We start from the raw sequence: 19578 nt of genomic DNA on the forward strand, positions 1-19578 counted from the left end.
AGTACAGATAAATGACAACAAATGATTTTTCTGTTTCTCTCACCAAAGCCACATGACTTCTCAAATAGCTCCTTAAAATTCCAAGATGCCAATATGGCTTTAAATTGCTATGACATTATCCAATCTGATCTGCCCACAGTGGTACTCTTTTAACCTTCACTCCAATGAATCATCCACCAAATACTTAGTGACCACCTACTGTGCATCCAACACTATGCTAAATACTGTTGGGGATGCAAAAGAAATACTAGGCCTTTCAAAAAATTATAGTCACTCCCAATTCTAGACCTGAAAAAGATGACTGCTCCCTCTAATGCTTCCAGTCATGTTGACCCAGCAATGCCACTGCTAAGTCTGTATCCCAAAGAGATCAAAGAAAGGGTAAAGGAAAAATCTTTATAGCAGCAATTTTTGCGGTGTCAAATAATTGGAAATTGAGGGGATGCCCATCAGATTAGGAATTGCTAAACAAGTTGTAGCGTATGATTTTGTTGGAATACTGTCCTTCATTTCAAAGAGAACAAATGACTTTATGTAAGGGGTGATGTCTTGATTTGTGCATGAATTGCATTTCAGTGAGGCAGAGTGGCACAAATAGATCAGACTCACTCTCTCTTCCAGAGTCATTGAAGTTCAGTGTCAGGACAGAAGCCAAAATGACTAGCAATGGCTAAGGATGCAGCGGATAACCTTGGAATCTTCAATATCTGACCAAACTTCAAGTACTCCACAGGGCCTGCTTCAGCCACCTTCATGGCCATTGGAATAAATTGTTCTCATCCTCCCATTCTGCCAGAAGACCTCCTCATATGCTTGGTGCAATCATCCCCCTAAATTACCAACAGGTTTGATGCCTGTTTTATTTATTGAAACCTGATTTATTTAGCCCATCTGCTGAGATGGTTTTACTGGGTTGTGACTGCTACACACGCAACAGCTTTTTGGAGCCACAGGTGAGAGTTGTGTGTGTGTGTGTGTGTGTGTGTGTGTGTGTGTGTGTGTGTGTGTGTGTGTGTGTGTGCACATCTGCATCCAAGCCTCATTACTCCATTTAGGGCTTTACTATTGTCTTACAAAGTGACAGTCTCTCTGGCTTGACTGTGGAATGGATATTCTTTTTTTTTTAAATTTTATTAATTTATTTTGATTTATCAACAATCACTTCCATATGCTTTTGAGTTTAAAATTTTTCTCTCCCTTCCTCCCCCCCCCCTCCCCAAGACAGTGCACAATCTGATATAGGCTTTACATTTACATTCCTATTAAACATATTTTCACATTAGTGAAGTTGTAAGTAAAAATTAAAACCAATAGGAGGAACCATCAGAAAGATGGAACAAAACTCAACAGAAGGTAAAAATAAGTGATAGCGATTCGACTTCCATAGTTCTTTCTTTGGACGTGGACAGCATTTTCCATCCCGAGGCCTCTGCAGATGTCTTAGATCCTCATAATGCTGAGAAGGGTTCAGTTTAACATTCTTAGTCATTGCATAACGTGGCTGTTATTGTGTGCAAAGTCCTCTTGGTTCTGCTCACTTCATTCAGCATCAGACCGTATAAGTCTTTCCAGGTTTTTCTGAAGTCAGCCTGTTCATCATTTGTTATAGCACAATAGCATTCCATTACATTCATATACCACAACTTGTTCATCCATTCCCCAATTGATGGGCATCCTCTCAATTTCATATCCTTTGACCATTTATCAATCAGGGAATGGCTTGTGTTCTTATAAATTTGTCTTAATTCTCTATATATTTTAGAAATGAGGCCTTTATCAGAAAGACTGGTTGTAAAAATTCTTCCCCAATTTTCTACCTTCCTTCTAATCTTAGTTGCATTGGCTTTGTTTGTGCAAAAACTTTTCAATTGTAATCAAAATGATCCATTTTGCTTTTCATAATGTTCTCTATCTCCTGTTTGGTAATGAATTCTTCTGTTCTCCATAGATTTGCTAGGTAAACTATTCCTTGTTCTCCCAGTTTACTTATAGCATCAGCCTTTATATCCAAGTCATGAACCCATTTTGACTTTATTTTGGTATATGTATGAGATTTTGGTCTATGCCTAGTTTCTGCCATACTCGTTCCAGTTTTCCCAGCCACTTTTTTCAAAGAGTGGGTTCTTATCCCAGAAGCTGGGGTCTTTGGGTTTATCAAATAATAGATTACTATAGTCATTGACTACTGTGTCTTGCATATTTAACCTATTCCACTGATCCACCTCCCTATTTCTTAGCCAGTACCAAGCAGTTTTGATGACTGCTGCTTTATAATACAATTTAAGATCTGGAATTGCTAAGCTACCTTCCCCTGCATTTCTTTTCATTAGTTCCTTTGATATTCTGGACCTTTTGTTTTCCAAATGAATCTTGTTATTATTTTTCTAACTCTATAAAATAATTTTTGGTAGTTTGATTGATATGGCACTGAATAAGTAAATTAGCTTAGGTAGGATTGTCATTTTTATTATATTAGCTCAGCCTACCCATGAGCAACTGATGTTTTTCCAATTATTTAGATCTGATTTTATTTGTGTGAAAAGTGTTTTGTAATTGTGTTCATAGAGTTCCTGGGTTTGTTTCGGGAGGTAGACTCCTAAATATTTTATAATGTCTACAGTAAGTTTAAATGGGATTTCTCTTTCTATCTCTTGCTGTTGGGCTTTGTTGGTAATATATAGACATGCTGATGATTTATGTGGGTTTATTTTATAGCCTGCAGCTTTGCTAAAGTTGTCTATTATTTCAAGTAGTTTTTTACTTGATTCTCTAGGATTCTCTAAGTATATCATCATGTCATCTGCAAAGAGTGATAGCTTTGTTTCTTCTTTGCCTATTCTAATGCCTTCAATTTCTTTTTCTTCTCTTATTGCTAAAGCTAATGTTTCCAGTACAATATTGAATAACAGTGGTGATAATGGACATCCTTGTTTCACCCTGTATCTTATTGGAAATGCTTCTAGCCTCTCCCCATTACATATAATGCTTGCTGAAGGTTTTAGACAAATGCTATTTATTATTTTAAGGAAGACTCCATTTATACCTATACTTTCTAGTGTTTTTAATAGGAATGGGTGTTGTATTTTATCAAAAGCTTTTTCTGCATCTATTGAGATGATCATGTGGTTTCTGTTGGTTTTGGTGTTGATATGCTCGATTATGCTGATAGTTTTCTAATATTGAACCAAGCCTGCATGGAATGGATGTTCTTAACGAGAAGGCAGAAGATGAAGAATCATTTTTGAGGGAAAAAAAGACCTGAAGTAAAACTTAACTAGTAATGGATATCACTATTATTACTGCTTTATTTTGTGTAGGATGAGCTAAAGGAGAAGGGGCTGAGAGTCTATAAAAATCAGCTTATTTCTGTCATACCAGTGGCTCTGAAAGCAGTGTTGGATAGCTGTCATGTTCCATCACTGCTCCACATTCTAGAAAGCTTGATATACTTGCTATGTGTTGCCTATGATGATTACAAATGATTGCTAAGTATTGGTACATTCCCATAATGCCAAGTCATGGTTTAAAGGTTCGGTAGTCAGGTCCTCCTGGAATTAATGACAATTCCCTGTGATGTCACTAGAAGGGTCAGACTCAAAATGGGGATAAAAGATCTGGCTCCAGCTATGATTACCACACCCTCCATATCCCTTTGAAAAAATGCAGGTTGCCTACACAAATTGTTAGGCAACGTCCAAGTGCATGGATGCCTTTGGAGGAGTTTGCCCATGCCCAGGGCTGGGTCAAAGATTTCCATACTCTGAGGATAGAAATACAAGGTGTGTGCCATGGTAAATGAATGATTTCACTGAGTGGTTTTTCTTGTGTCATGAATCTAAGTTCTATGTTAGGTAATGGGATTCTTAGACAAGATCAAAGTTGACCAAACTTAATCCTACATGGAAGCTTTTATTCCTTCTAGCACAACTTAATTTTACAAATGAGGAAACAGATTCAGTTTTGTATCTTATTTTACATAGGAAGGATGGATATAAGATACCAAAATTTTTATCAGATCTATAGTGTGAACCTATTTGAATCACCCTTTAGCAAAGTACAGTAGAAGAACCGCTGGATTTAGAATCAAAAGGCCTGGGTTCAAATCCTGACTCTGCTACTTACCAAATATGTGCCTTTGGGCAAGTTCCTTCACCTCTCTTGACCTCAGTTTCCCCATTATAAAATGAGAGATTATTTTTTAAATTGAAATTGGAAAGATCCTTTCTAGCTTTAAAGCTTATGATAACATCATGTTATATAACAAATTTTCAGAGAGCACAGAATCATTGAGTTACAGAGCTCAGAAATTATATCCCAAATCTCCCTATTTTAACATAAAATAATCATCATAAATTAGATAAATGAAACTAGGCCCTCCTCTTGATTACCAGCTGAACTGTTCCCAATGTGAAGCTATCATCATTTTGCATCAAAAGACAAAGATACACATGTACCCTCCAATTATTCTGACTCTGAAAAGATTGAGGAGCCATGCCTTACTTTCCAAATAATTTGGACTTTGTGAGTTGTGTATACCACTGGTGTCAAGCTCAAATAGAAACATTCCCAATTACATTTTCATCTTGCTCATGCCACACTTGGGAGTTGTGTGGGCCATAAGTTTGACATCGCTGGGTAGATATTACAGATCCAAGGTGAATGTGCATCTATTGAGATAATCATATGGTTTCTATAAATTTTGTTGCTGATATGGCCAATTACGCTGATAGTTTTCCTAATACTGAACCAGCCCTGCATTCCTAGTATAAATCCTACCTGGTCATAGTGTATTATTCTCATGATAACTTGTAATCTTTTTGCTAATACTTTATTTAAAAATTTTGCATCTATAATAATCTATATAGCATTGGAATTAATTGTTATTTAAACATTTGGTAGAATTCACTTGTATATCCATCTGGCTTGTTCAATTTCCTTTTCTGAAATGGGGTTATTTAAGTATTTTATTTCCTCTTCTGTTAATCTGGACAATTTATATTTTTGTAAATATTCATCCATTTCACTAAGATTGTCAGATTTATTGGCATACAGTTGGGTACAAAGTATTATCTTTTCATACATACCCCCTGGTTTCCAAACAATAATAGTTTGGTCAAATCAACAAGTATTTAGTAAGCATCTATTACATGCCAGACACTTTGCTAAGTGTTCCCTTTTCCCTTTTAAATCCCTATCCGGAGAAGCTACTCCTAAAAGGCACAATATTTCCCAGAGTTTTCTGACTTCTTAATTTTCTTCTGCCTTCCTTCTCCTACCTGTCTGCTTCCTTCCAACCCTCCATCTCTACTTCCCCTCAATTCCAACTGCATTTCAAATGGATGGGCAATTTCTATTGGTTTTCCACAAGCAAATGAATGAAAACTGCCCAAGGGTCCCACCTCAATGGCAGCTCATCAGATTACAGTTTTACCTCCAGTATGACTAATATGGACAAGCTGAATAAACAGGGCCAAGGAGAATTTCTGTAACAGAAATGAACAGAATGGACAGAATGAAATTGAAGGATAGGTTTGGATTAGGTGCTTTGGTTTTGGGATGAAGCTTTTTGTGTTTGTTTTATTGACTGCTCTATGAAATTTGTTGTTGATTGTTATTTTTTTCAAATCCCCAATCCCTCTCCCCACCCCAGAAAAAAAAAAAATTTAAACTTCTTAGTACTATAGTAGCAAGACTCAATTTATTGAATCCTAGGGCTAGAAGTTACCTGAAGAAGTTGTATCATTCATTCCCCAACCTTAAACAATGTCCCAAAGAAGATATTTCTTGTGTTTAACCTAAAGCTAAAGACTAAATCCATTTCCCTTTTGTGGGATTCTAAGAGGAACTAGTCACATCCTCTATGGAAGACACCTGATTGAATTGAAAAAGGGAAATAAAAATACCCCTCAGATTTTATTATTTTTAATTTTATTTAATTTTTTTCATGGAAATTGTTAATGAGCTGTTAAGTGGTTAAGTTTTCCTAAATTCTAGTTGGGCACAGTCCTCTTAAAGTATTTTTCTTGAAAGCTACACCTGTAGAGTTTATGCTGTACCGACCCTAAGGTTTGATTTTGGCTTTGAGTATTGGCCTGACAATGAATCATACAACAGTTGAATTTGAATAAGCTTATGCTCAGGTATTACCATGTAATGAATTTGTTTAGCCACAACCCATAAAACCATTTACTTAAGATGTGGAGGATAACAGTTGATAATAGTAGAGAAAATACCCACACTAATGAAATCATGAAGCTTTTGAAGTATTCAAGTAAGTTGAATACCAGAAAAGTAGATTTGGCTTCTTGGCTTAGATCTGCCACTAATAAGTTGTGTGATCTTAAGCAAATCATTTCTCCTCTCGGGGTCTCAATTTCATTCTGAAAAATGAAAAAAAGTTATACTAGATGCCTTACCATGCTAACATTCTATGACTCTATCTCTAGAAAACTAAGAATCAATCCATGTCTTAACATACACTTCACTACATAACTGCCATTTGTGCATATATTTGTGCATGGCCTTTCTCTTAGTACAGAAAAATCTTAACTTTCTGGCATGAAGTTTTCCACATTTGTCACATTTTCCATGTTCCCCAATTTGGGGAACAAGAAAATCTGTCTTAATGATGCCAAATTCAATGAGTTAAGCTTTCATGGGAACAAGTTGGCCCCACTCTGTTCCAGCACCAATGTTTCTTTAGTCCATATCACTGGTCTCACAATGTGTTCGACATCCTTGTCATGGTCAATAAATATTCATCAAATGTTTGCTATATGCCAAGCACTGTGCTAAGCACTGAGGATACAAAAAGAGGCAAAAGATATTCCCTGACCTTGAGAAGCTCACAATCTGATGGAGGAGATAATAAGCAAATAAATATGTACACACTATATACAGCATGAAATGGGAAATAATGAAGAGAAATAAGGCACTAGAATCGAGAGGAGTTGGAAAGTCTTCCTGTAGAAAATCAGGTTTTAGTAAGGACTTAGGAGCCAGCAAAACCCAAAGGAGAAGATGAGGAGGAGAAGCATTCCAGGCATGAAAGACAGCAAGAGAAAATACCCAGGGCCTAAAGATAAAGTGTCATGTTCATAGAATAGCCAGGAGGCCAGTGTCATGGGATCATAGAGTATATTTGGGGGAATAAGATGTAAGAAGACTGTAAAGGTAGGAGGAAGCTAGATTATAAATGGCTTTGAATGCCAAACAAAGCATTTTTATTTAATCCTGAATGCAATAAGGAGCAATTAGAATTTATGGAGTAGGGGGAGTGACATGATCTGATCTGCACTTTAGGAAAATCACTTCAGCAACTGAATGGAGGATGAATCAGAGATAGATGAGGTAGGCAGAGCCACCAGCAGGCAATTGCAACAGTCCAGGCATGTGGTGATAAAGACCTGTACTTGAGTGGGGACAATGTCAGTGCCATAGGTTGGTTGCATTATTGCAGGCCATTATGTTATGTGGATAAAAACATCAGTCAACAAGAAAATATACTAACATTTCAGGAAAGAAATGGTTTGACTAGAAGAGAACTGACCACTAGATTACCAGTGAGAGTGAAGAAATACTTAGATTCACCTCACTTCTTGAGATAACAAGCATGGTCCTGAGGAAGAATATTTTTCTCCAATAAACTTTGACCCTCCTTTAGAGTATATAGCTTAACTAGAAAAAAGCTCTAGCAGAGGGATGTTGACTAGGGGCAAAGTATTGACATAGGGTAATGGAGCTAGAATTCCTGGGTTTGCATCCCAGCTTTGCCATTTACTATCCCTGTGATTTTGGGCAAACCCCTTAACCTTTCTATCCCTTGCTTTTCTCATCTGTAAAATGAAGGGAATGAGCTAGATCAGTAGTTCCTAAAAGGTTTTTTTTTTTAATTTTTAAAAATTTTTAATTCCTAAAATTCTTTCAACAACAGCAAAAAAAAACATGCTAGGAATCCCCAGATAAATTTAACGTATATTAAATTTAATATACTATAAATATCTACTGATTAAGACATGATTAAAGAATTTTTAGCTAGAACCCCTTGGACCATCATGACCTCTAAGGGGTTTGTGACCTTCTAGGAGTCACTGGACTTGGTAATTCCCAAGATCCCTTTCAGCTCTAAATCTATGGTCCTGTCACCATAGGTCCTGAGAACTCAAAGATCAGAGTAAGTTGCTTTTAGTTAAAATCATAGAATGTTAGGGTTGGAAGGGGATCACAGAGCTCCTCTAGCCCAGGTCCCCACCCCCACCCTAAGATGAAGAAGCAGAGACTCAGAAAAGTTATGTGATTTATAGGATAATAGGATTATGGGAGGGTCAAAAAGCAGTGTGTGGCATAGCCAGGAGTTGTCCAAATAAGCACCAACCGAAAGGGTAAGGAGTAAATCAAAGTAAACCCATATTCGGTATTGTACTGCATTTAGGTGTCCTGATCTGCCTCTATAGCCCTTCCCAGACAAGTTTAATCAGTTATTGAAACCAGGGAAGGTAAAGTAGAGAACAGCTTAGGAAGGGAGGTGTGTCAACTATGACCACAAGCCAGTAAGGTAAACATCTGACCGAATGAATCTACTGTGGTGGCAAGGAAGGAATCCTAAAATCAGAGAATCTCAGAGTTGAAGAGCCATCAGAAATTGCTCAAACAGTGCATTATAGAATGCTTGATATTGCCAAATGTTTCACGTGTGAGTTTTGTCTCCCCTACCATACTGTGAGCTCCTTAACATAATGGATTGCATTTTATAACCAATAGCCTCCACAATGCCCAGTGCATAAAATACCCATGAATGAAATCCTCCTGGGAAGCTTTATGGATTGTGTCCTTTAATTTTCAGAAACTAGAAACTTAATTGTTTTTCATTCAAGGTTTCGTGGTCATCAAAGTTCATAGTTGACAGAAGGCTATGGGAACTGCTATCTTCTGTACCAAATGTTTGAATGGTAACCATAGAAAGAATGGATCCACCAATTCAGGGGCATCCCTGAAGGTGAAAGTGATATCAGTAGTTCAAATATCATTATTCCCATTTTTCAGATGAGAAAACAGAGGCTTAAAAAAGTTGAGAGGCTTAAGAGATGAAGAATTGACTTGAAATGCAAATCTAACTACAGTGCTACTAACTAAATAATGTGCTTTCCACTATGCCAACACTCCTTCTCATAATCACAGAATCTCAGAGCTAAAAGCTTTGGGCATTAGAGGTCAACTAGTCCAATCCCCTGCCTGTTATATGAACCCCTTCTATGATATCCATGATAAACATTCATCTAGCCTCTACTTGATCACATCCACTGGCAGGAAATTCACTACTTCATGAGTCAGCCCATTTAACTGACAGCCCTAATGGCTAGAAAATTCTTTCTTATGTTAAGCCAGAAATCTGCCTCCTGTAAATTCCATCCACTGATCCTCATTTTCCCTCTGGAACTACATAGAACAAAGCTAATCTTTCTTCCACATGATAGCCCTTCAAATATTTAAAGACAGCTATCATTTCCCCCTAAGTCGACTCTTCTCCAGATTAAACAACTCCAGTTTTTTTTTCCCCCTTTATTGCCTAAGAATAGGACTTTCAGCCCTATCCTTTCCCTAATTCTCACAATAGCCCTGTGACATTAGATGGGCAGATGCCATATGATCGTAGACTTTTATAAATGGAAGGAACCTTAGATAATTATCCCCATTTTATAGAAAGGGAAAACTAAGGCCCAGAGGAGTTTAGATTCCTTGCCCAAAGTCTCCCAGAAAAAAAAAAGCAAGATTAAGACTTGCAGTCAGGACTTCAGACTCCCCATCTAACTTTCTCTCTACTGCTTCAAATGCAGTTATGTCCTCCTCAACAAAATGCTCTTTGCCTGTTGCTTCATTTGTGATCCCTTTACTCCTCCTCCTCCTAATTTCTGGCCAGGTAGATATTGGGAAGACTTCTACTTCTAATTTGTCTTAGCCACACATGGTAGGACTGGCTATAAAGAATTTATCAGGTGAGCCTCTCCATTTCTCCCTACATTGCTTGGTAAGCTTGAGGTATTTCATGGAGATAGTTTTCCCTGACAGGTTTATTGTCAGTTTTGGCCCAGTGCCTTGAAAATATTCCTCATGTGATGAAACAAGAATATCATTCTGCCAACCATCAATAACCACATCAACTATTAACATCACAGCTGCAATTCTTTCCTCCAAGCCACAGATATTCTACCTACCAATGGGATCCACTACCCGTGGACACAATGGTAGCCATACCTTGTTTGTTATTTGTTGGTTCATTCTTAGTCCATGCTGAAAGCTGCTTGAACCAACAAGATATAAGGCTACAGGGGATATCAGGAAGCAAGATCATCTCAGGAGGGTCACTAGATGATCAGAGATACCCATGAGAATTAAGATCTCAGCTCCTGACATAGAAGGAAAGTACCAAGTCCCACACTCACCTCAAAAATTTATCATTTTGCCAGGGAAACAGTGATATGCTAAGGGATAATCAAATAGAGGCCTTATCTTCCCAGTGCTTCTTAAATTGGGGGTCATGACATCCACAATTAAAAAAGGACTGGGGGCTGAGCCAAGATGGTGGAGTAAATGCAGTGACTTGCTTGAGCTCTCCCCCAAACCCTTCCAACTATATATATATGATATATATATATATATAAAACATGGCTCTAACAAATGACTCTATAAAAATGGCTCTAAACAAATTCTAAAGCAGCAGAACCCACAAAAAGACAGAGTGAAACAAATGTCCAGCCCAAGACAAACCTGGATGGTTGATTGGAAAGGTATATCGCACCAGGCTGGGAAAGGTACATGGTTCAGCATGGGCGCACAGGCCTCAGCAAACCTGGGGCAGGCCTCAGAGGACTGAATCACGGGCAGCTGTGGCAGTTTCCTGACTTCTCAACCCGTGAATGCCAAAGACAACTTAGAAGGTCAGTGGGAAAAGTCTGTGTCTATGGTGAGAGAGAAGCGAGGTACAGTCCCAGCCCCTGTTCCTGAGCATGGCCCTGGGGCAGTGGCTGCCTCCAAAGCTTTGGGCCCAAAGATTGAGGGGGAATTGAGTGGCTGATCAGAGGGAGATTGCAGGGATCTCTTTGCTGGTGCACGATTCTCTTGCTTTGCCCGTGCTTGTATCTGGGTCACAGTTCTGGGTGGTGGTCCTGGGGCAAGGAAGAGCGCTGGTGTGGTGGAGCTTGTAGTGGCAGTAGAGAGACAATCCTCCTTGCAGCTCTAAGACAGAAAAGAATGCTTGTGTTCACTCATAGACCAGAGCACAGGCCAGGAAAGAAGTAAACACCTCACCCTTGATCATAGCACCATGGAAGAACTGAAAATTTGTAGGTCCCTAGAAGTATCTCTGAAAACAGCTGCACAAAATCCCTGAAGTTTGGGGCAGTAGATTCTCCATACTGGAAGTAGACCCCTACCTTAACAAAGAGTTTATAACTCAAGTAATTGGCTGGGATCATGAGCAAGCAGTGCAAAAAGAGTCAGACCATAGAATCTTACTTTGGTGACAAAAAAGATCAAAACATACAACCAGAAGTTTAAGAAGCTCTGAAGGGGTCGTGAGTGAAAAAAAAGTTTAAGCCCTGTTCTAGGCTAGAGAACTAGATACACATAAACCCAAGCTAAACCATGACATTAACTGGGGAAAGAGAAAAGAGTAGCAGAAAGAGATCTTCCTAGTCCATGGAAGTTGAGAAATGTTGAATTAAAGGTTTTTTGGTCTAACTGCCTCATTTTACAAATGAGAAAACTGAGGCCCAGAAAAATGAAGTGATTTGTTTTAAGGTACTGTTAATTATAAGATCAGGCTCTGGATGTACACACTGTAATTCCAAATCCGTTGCTCATTGTACTATTCTAAACTCTACTCCCACCATCTTTCTGTAAATGAATGGCACACCCACCTTTGCCAATTCTTGCCTCCTACTCCTCCAGTCAGCCAAGGATATAGGACTACAAAACAAAACCAATTCTAAGGAAAAAAGAAAACAATGGATCCTAAGGAAAGAAAGTAGTAGGACAAGCAGAGAATAGTGCTGTAATTCAGAAAGTAAAACTAAATTTTAGAGAATCCAGTAAAGGTTAGGGGTTTGACAAAGGAAGAAGCCAGGAGAAGCTATAATATTTGGAACTGGGCTGTATCACCCTGAAATGAAGTTGGCAGGGCCTCCCATAGAAATTGCTTTCACCCTAGTTGGGCAGAGGGAATGTGATTTGTCATGGGGCTATTCCCAATTCCCATCCTCCATGAAATTTATTGCCAGGGTCACAGCATCCCCACCTTCTGTTTCCAGAAATGGCTTTCATCTCCTCAGCTCACATCTCTCTGGGACAGAGCAAAGGTCATTGGGACATGTTGGGCTGGAGTTCCTTGTGAATGTCACTTCTTTGCCTGCCTTCCCTAGTGGTGTCCACTGTTCTAAAACTGGGGCACGCATTATTCTTAGCTGCAGCGGAAGCATGACTAAGGACCTCACAATTCATCTGAATTGGACAGCGGGTACCAGCAAAAACCATTGCCCTGCCTTAATCTTCCATAGAAGGATGGTGTTTACAATAGAAGAATGATTTGGCCAATGTTGGGTAACATTCACCATTCATTCATTCACTCCACAAATATGTTCTGAGCAGTGTCTACATACAAGGTGCTGAAAAGGATGCAAAAATGAATAGGAGCTTACAGTCCAGGGGAGGAGGCTAGGGTTGGGGGAAAGACATGGAAACAAATGATTACAGTTGAATGCTGAACAGCATAAGTGCTTGAAATGTGTCCAAACAAAGTACTCTGAGAGTTCAGAAGATGGAGAAATAACTCCTAGCAGGAAGGACTTAAGGAAAAGTTCATGGTGAATGCAGCATTTGATCTAGGTTTTGAAGAAAGGGTGATATCTAATCAATAAAGTTATCTGGAGAGGACATTCTAGGATTTGAGGACAATAGGAGCTGAGGCATCCAGGTTAGGAAATACGGGATGAGTAATGATTAGTAATCTGGTCTGGTCAAAGTATTAGGGGGTATAAAGGGAAATAGTGGGAAATAAGTATATGAAGGTGAAGTTGGGGGCCAATTGCAAGCTTGATCTTTAAGGTCAAGTTTAAAAGAACTTATTTTATTTAGTAGTAGGTCATCACCAAGTTGTCAGATCCCACAGCAGAGTTCCCAAAAGCAAAAGACAATTGCTGTTCCTTTTTATTCTTCCAGTAAGTGGTAAAGGTCCTGGTTTTCTCATGATTAAGTAAGCAAATGCTCCATTGAAGTTGCATCCCTGGTAGGGAAATGACAGTGATGATTTCTGAGCAGTAGTGAGTGGGACATAAAAGACACTTTTCCTAACTACCATGGAATCATAAGATCATAGGATTCAGAACTGGAAGGGAGTGTAGAGATCATTTGTCATTCCTTTATTTATATCTGAAGAGAATGAGGCCCAGAGAGGGGAAATGATTTGCCCAATGTAACACAAATAACAGGGGAGCTAGCAATCAAATCCAGATTGGATTTGATATCCCAAATTCAGAGCTGTTGGTGATTGCTTTTACTCAGTGCTCAATATGTCCACAATAGGTGAACTATTTGGGAGTGAAGATTCCTAAGGCAGCAAAATCCTATGATAACATGGAATAATGGAAAGAGAAGTGGGTTCGGAATCAGGAGACCTAGCTTTGACTCCTGGCTCTGATACTCACTAGGCAGTATTGCTCTTAGAACTCATTTAACTTCTGACTCTATTTCTTCAGCTATAAAAAAAATGAGGTTGTACTACTGGTCCTCCCCAAAAGTTCTTCTCCAGTGCCAGTGATCTTGAGTTCTCAACATTCATATCAATGGAACGCAAGCTACAGCAACCCTGGAAAGGCTTTAAGCATGCATGTCTCAATGGGTTTTTTGTCTTCTTCAAGCCAATCCAACTAGGCTCAGAGAAATTTCTCATCTGGTTGGGCAAGTGTGACTAATTCTTTAGCCACAGCAGCTCTAGAAGATCAGCTTATTGAATGGTTATATAGAGAAGCAGCTAGGTGGCTCAGTTTATAAAGCACTGGTTAGACCTGAGTCCAAATCTGGCCTCAGACACTAGCTCTGTGACCCTGAGAAAGTCACTAACTTCTGTTTGCCTCACTTTTATAATTGCAAAAATAGGGATAAAAATGGTACAGGGTCATTGTGAGAATCAAATGAGATCATGTTTATAAAACCCTTATCACAGTGCCTGGCACATAGTATACACTTAATAAATGTATATTCCCTTCCCCTTCCTTCCCCTCAGCTTGTAGTTTGCGTGGACAGAGGAGACCCCACACAAAGAAATTATATATCATTAAAGTAACACTTGTAGTATTCACTTTATAGGGTTGTTGGGAGAGGAGCATTTTGTAAACCTTAGCATCAAAGAAGCCTGAGTTGTCATTATAAAGGCTGCATCAACACAGAATTATCTGATTCAATTGGAATAAAAGCTTCCAATATGACCCAGCCTATATAATAAAAACCTTACAAGGCTATCATATGAAGAAAACCATGGTACAGATTGGAGGACACAAACACCTAGTAGATGGAGCACAGTACTTGAAGCCAAGAAGACCTGTCTGAATCCTGCTTCATACACTTACTAGCTATGTGGAGGGATCAGGTACAAACCCAATTAACCTGTTAAGTTCATTAAAGAGGTCCAGGACAAAGTGATAGGTAGGGAGTTGGGGGAATTTTGAGGGTTTCATTTACTTCCACTCAGAAGATTTTTCACAATCCAGGAATGTAGATGGACTTCAACTTTTAGGAATAAACTAGAAATTTCATTTCTGTCCATTTGTTTGACTCGTAAAAATTTATCAGTAGAGCAATTAGCAGCAGAGCAATACCATAGACATGTGGCAAACTGACCAGATCATTCTTGCAAATGAACAGGCTCTCTGATGTATTTGGTGGACAATGAACTAGTTGGCACATAGCTGAGGTTTTCATGAATATTGTCGCATTTAAACTGCACAACTCTGTGATATTGTGCTGATTATAACCAGTCCTAGAACATTGCAGTACCTCCTAAATGAGATCTATAGTTACTCTAGAGCAAAAGTACCAAACATATGGTCTATGGGTGGGGTGCATGAAGCCCACACACACAAGAATATAGCTGAACTGGATTAAAATAGAATTGGAAAATATTACAAAATACGGATAATGTTAATATGTGGTTTTTAAAGATAATGTATGGCCTTCAAGGATCCTTTGGTGGCCCCCATTTCAATTTGAGTTTGTCACTGCTGCTCTAGGGCATTTGACCTAACTAGTCACATAGGAAAAACCAAGTGGATGAAGGATGACTGCTGTTCCCTCTATGATATGCAGTGGAATGGACAAACTCATTTATATGAGTATGTGGGACTTTGAAAGGTACAGTAAATGGACAATGAATTAAGCCCAGAATTTCACAGGAGGAGATAAATAGATTGAATTACCTTTGGCAATTTGCAATGTTCATTTATTGTCTTCTGGATTCTCCCTGATACAAAGGTCCATATTTGCAAAACTAATTTTCTCCTCTTTTTTTCTTCCTATTTTTATATATACCTGTGTGTCATGGAACACTATAGTCACCAAAAAATTCAAGTTAAGGGTCACACAAAGGGCAATCAAGAGGCATATGATGGATATGAATAGACTAAGACATTATAAAAAAAAGGAATAATGAAAAGGGTTCAGTGTCAAAGAATCATCAGAGAAATATATGAACAATAATAACAACCAAAGGATGGGCTGGTCACCTGCCAAGAATCTGAACTAAGCAAGGGACAACACATATGCTCCAGTGGTATCTTCATTAGATATGATATGATATGATATGATATGATACGATACGATACGATACGATACGATACGATACGATACGATACGATACGATACGATACGATACGATACGATATGATATGATATGATATGATATGACATGGTATATGATATGATATGACATATGATATCACATGGTATAACATAATATACTGTAACATATGACATGCTGTGACATGATATGATGTGACGTGATGTGATATATGATACAATACAATATGATGTGATACCACACAACACAGCACAACATAACATAATGACATGACATGATATGACATAACATAACACGACACGACACGACACGACACGACACAACACAACACAACACAACACAACACAACACAATAACATAACATAACATAACATAATATATATATATTTATATATATATAATATATATTATAATATAATATAATATAATATGATATAATATGATATAATATGATATAACATAATATATAATGATATAATAATATATATAATATAATATAATATATATAATATAATATATATATATATATATATATAATATAAATTATATATATTTAATTATATAATATAATATAATATAATATGATAGTGAGTAAACCCTCCAGCACATTAGGCAAATTCCCTGTGGGAAACTCAGGAGAGGACATAGACAACAGCTGAAATGTAGGCAACAAATGAGTTCTAATCCATACTATTGAAGAAAGCACCATAGAGTTGAGATCACAGAATCATTTAAGCACTTTTTTTTTGAGAAACTGCAAGGCATTTTCATTGTCTACACACTTTTCGTAATAGCAAAGCTCATTTTTTCAGTACAGTGTTTTACCTGTGTTGCTGTATGGCAGTGAAACCTGTGATACCACTGCTGCTGAAGAACGAAAGGTAAGCATCACCCACAGAGAAGAGGAAGGCTGCCCAATGGGTATGAGAAGGCCATGCAGCCAAGGAGTAAAAAACTGCTCAGTAGTATTTAGCACAGTGCATGATAGAAAGTAAGCTCTTAATAAATGCTAATTGACTGACATATGACAGAAAGAGAGGGTGGGATAATGCGGCAGAAGCAAGGGAGGAGAGACTTGTCTGGCCAGAGTACTCCACTGGTGCCTTTGTGATTTAAGAAGTGAGGAAGGCATGTTGAGTAAATCCCCTATGGTGAAGTTTTGGGAAGACATAGGATGAGCAGACACAGATGTGTTCTGGTGTGCCTCATTGAAGAGAACTCCTGAATTAATGAGATCACATAATATTGAGGATATATGTATGTTTATAATATGAGAGAGACATGTTTGCAACTAGGTCCTTCCTTATGAGTGTAAACAATAAATCCTGAGAAGTGATTACAGTACTTGAATTTTTATTGCATATTTCCATTGTATTAGAACTAATTACCATATTTATATAAAAACCTATAACTCTGAATGGTACAAATTTGAATAATACAACCAGTTTGTGGAATTCATTATTCATATTAATGAGGACTTAGCTATATAATAATGCTATCCCTCAACTAGCATGATTTAGTGAAAAGAGCATTTAATTTAGAATATAGAAGATATAGGTTCGGATTCTGCCTTACTACTGAATAAATCATCTAGCTGGTCTCAGGTTCCTCATCTGTAAAATGAAACGGTTGGGCTACGTATAGCCTGGAAGATTCCCTCTAGTTCTAAATCTTTTGATTTGCTAGGAAATTGTAAGATCAGAATCCCAAGCCAGGTCAAATCTTCTCTCTTGATATATAGATAGATGGATAGATAGATAGACAGACAGATAGATATAGTATAGATGTAGATGTAGATGTAGATGTAGATGTAGATGTAGATGTAGATGTAGATGTAGATGTAGATGTAGATGTAGATGTAGATGTAGATGTAGGTGTAGGTGTAGGTGTAGGTGTAGGTGTAGGTATAGGTATAGGTATAGGTATAGGTATAGGTATAGGTATAGGCATAGGCATAGGCATAGATATAGATATAGATATAGATATAGATATAGATATAGATATAGATATAGATATAGATATAGATATAGATATAGATATAGATATAGATATAGATATAGATATAGATATAGATATAGATATATGTATATGTATACACACACACACACACACACACACGTTGTTGTTATTTACTCCTTTCAGTCACGTCCCACTCTTCATGACCCCTTTTGGAATTTTCTTGGCAGGTATACCGGAGTGCTTTGCCATTCTCTTCTCCAGCTCATTTTACAGATGAGGAACTAAGGCAAATAGGGTTAAGTGACTTGCCCAGGATCACACAGCTAGAAAATGCCTGAGGCTAGATTTGAACTCATGAAAATGAGTCATTCTGATTCCAAGCTCAGTGATCTATCCCCTGCACCACCTAGGATGCATTGTTTACACATATCTGTATGACTGTAATGTGATAAAATCAGTTTTTAAACAATTATACCAGAACTTATACATCAAAATGAGTGTTTTCTTATTCATGTTAGAAAAATGAGTTCCCATTTATTGGAAAATGGCTGAAATAACTGTGGTACATAAACATAGTTAAACATTATATCCTAAGAAATTTTAAGTATGGAGAATTTAGGCAAAGGCAGGAAACTTGCATAAATTGATGTGAAGCAAAGAAAGGAGAGCAATATACATAATAGTAATGTAAATTAAATGTAAATTAAAAAATAATGTATGAGGCAGCATAACTCAGATTAATTGAACTGAATAATCTTGGTCCTAGAGAACAGATGATGAAACACATTACCATCCTCTCAAAGAAGTAGGGGACTAATTTTGCAGCATGTTTCCTAGGCCACTAGTCACAGCTGTTTTGTCAGTTGATTTTGCTTAAGAGAGAGTCCAGTACTGGGTACAGATGGAGTTGCATGTCAGCAAATGTTGGGCAACTAGATGGCACAGAGGACAGAGCACTAGGTTTGGGAAGACTCATCTTCATGAGTTCAAATCTGGCCTCAGATACTTACTAACTGTGTGACCCTGGACAAGTCACTTAACCCTGTTTGCCTTAATTTCCTCATCTATAAAATGAGCTGGAGGAAAAAATGGCAAACCACTCCAGTGTCTTTGCCAAGAAAACCCCAAATGGAGTTACAAAGAGTTGGACATGACTGAAATGACCAAAAAACAATAAAAATGATGGAGCTATGAAAAATAAAAGCATGAATTTTTATTATAGACTGGACATTTGACTTTAGCAATATAGTGTTCTTCTTCTGCCAATACAGATGTACAACTTCTGCAGTTGATAGTCCTAGAGAAGTGCCTAGAACACTAAGAGGTTAAGTGACTTGCTCAGGGACACATAGCTGATCCATGTCAGAATTAAGATTTGACCCCCAGGTCTTTCTGCCTTTGAGGCTAGATCTTTATCCACTAGGTCACTCACTTCTGACATTAAAAAGGGGGTGGGGGAGGGAGGGAGAGACAGATTGATTATTGGCCTTCATGCCCACCCAGTTTCCCACAATGCAAATGTTGACTCTGAAGTGCAGAGGACAAATAATATCCTCACTTTTATGTAAAATGCTACCAATAGCAGCAATACTGTAGCTCATTTTATTTAACAAAGTCCTTGACTCCCAACAACCCTGGGAGGTAGGCAGTTCTATTACTTTTATTTTGTTTTTTATAGATCAAGAAACTGATTCTCAAAGAGGTCAAGTGACCTATTCCTAGTCATATAACTGACAAGTATCAGAGGCAGAACTCAGATCCAGTTCTTCTCAACC

This window comes from Phascolarctos cinereus, unplaced genomic scaffold, assembly GCF_003287225.1.
Source record: "Phascolarctos cinereus isolate Bilbo 61053 unplaced genomic scaffold, phaCin_HiC Scaffold_1;HRSCAF=81, whole genome shotgun sequence".
Lineage (NCBI taxonomy): Eukaryota > Metazoa > Chordata > Mammalia > Diprotodontia > Phascolarctidae > Phascolarctos > Phascolarctos cinereus.